The following is a 1,321-nucleotide window of genomic DNA, read 5'->3' on the forward strand; positions in this document are numbered from 1 at the left end:
ACCACTGGACTGGAGAAAGTGGAGTCCATCGTCATCTTAAGGCATGGCTTTGAAATGTTTGATTTAAGGTGTTGGAAGTAAATTTAGCCCCCATGAGACGGAGATGGGTTGGGAAGACGAGATGAGTAGAGTGGAAGGGAGTAGATGAGAGGATAGGATTTTCATTGGTGAAAAGTTTTAAGTATTTTTGGGAGGGGTGGGAGAAGGAACTAGGGTGGAGAGATTGTGAGTACTACTTCATTTGTATGGACTTCTATTTGAATAAGACGGGTTTTGTGAGATAGAAGGTGACAGCAGGTGTGTGTAGATGGAACGATGCTACGAGCTTGTGTAGGTAGCAATTTCCCTGAAATGGTGTCGTGTGTGGCTGGAGGTGCTGGCGGAGGCGGTTGTGCTGATGATGGTGCTGTAGGCAGTACTGGAGATCAGTCTGTGGTAGTCTTGCCAATGAGGCTCATGAAGACGTTAGCGATGGTGGTTACAACAGTGATAGCGAAGCTGATGGGATATATCCAGTCTCGGATGAAGCTGGTGTGACAGAAGTTGCTGATGGTGCAACTGATATAGCTGAGGCTGCTGATGGTGAAGGTGATGCTGAGAACAGAGCTTTTGTTTCGACTGAGCTGATGGTGACAGTGCTGTGACATAACATAATATAATGTAGATGTAACATGTGGGAGTAGATTATAGCTCAAATACAAACAAACAAACACCATCCAAACAAGCCTTGAAGGCCCAACGGTATCGACCGACCGCCATGTCATCGTCAGCCCTTAGGCGTCACCGGATGCCGATGGGAGGGGCACATACTCAGCTCACCGATCTCCCTGCCATTGTCAATTTCGTGGCCGGTGCCGCTACTTCTCAGTCAAGTACTACCTCAATTGGCCTCACAATGGCTGAGTACGGCCCGCTTGCCAATAGCACTCGGCAGTCCCGGTCGGTTACCCATCCAAGTGCTAACCAAACCCGACAGCGTTTAACTTCAGTGATCTGACGGGAACCAGTGTTATCGCTGCGGCAAGGCTGTTGGCTATGCAGCTCAAATGATGTCAGAAAAAAGGAGATTTGATACCAGTATTAGCCATGGGAAGGAGGGAAAGGAAATAGGGGACACCTTTGTGGTGGGAAAAGTGGAAATGATGAGAAGAACAGGCTGGAATGATAAGGGGATAACAGTGGATGACAGTCATTGAAACAAAGGCGATTTCATTGCAAGGAGATCTTCTCACGAACTTTCAATCAGCATCTTTCTCTTCTGCATGCGAAAATATTTTGTTGACTACCATGTACACATCGAGGAATGATCATGTTAACGAAA

At 47.0% G+C, this 1,321-nt stretch overlaps 1 pseudogene; it reads right to left on the reverse strand.

The window, feature by feature from the left end:
- Positions 1 to 915: 915 nt before the first annotated feature.
- On the reverse strand, positions 916 to 1,034 carry LOC126209866 (5S ribosomal RNA; annotated as a pseudogene).
- Positions 1,035 to 1,321: the final 287 nt, after the last annotated feature.

The sequence above is a fragment of the Schistocerca nitens genome, chromosome 1, assembly GCF_023898315.1.
Source record: "Schistocerca nitens isolate TAMUIC-IGC-003100 chromosome 1, iqSchNite1.1, whole genome shotgun sequence".
Classification (NCBI taxonomy): Eukaryota; Metazoa; Arthropoda; class Insecta; order Orthoptera; family Acrididae; genus Schistocerca; species Schistocerca nitens.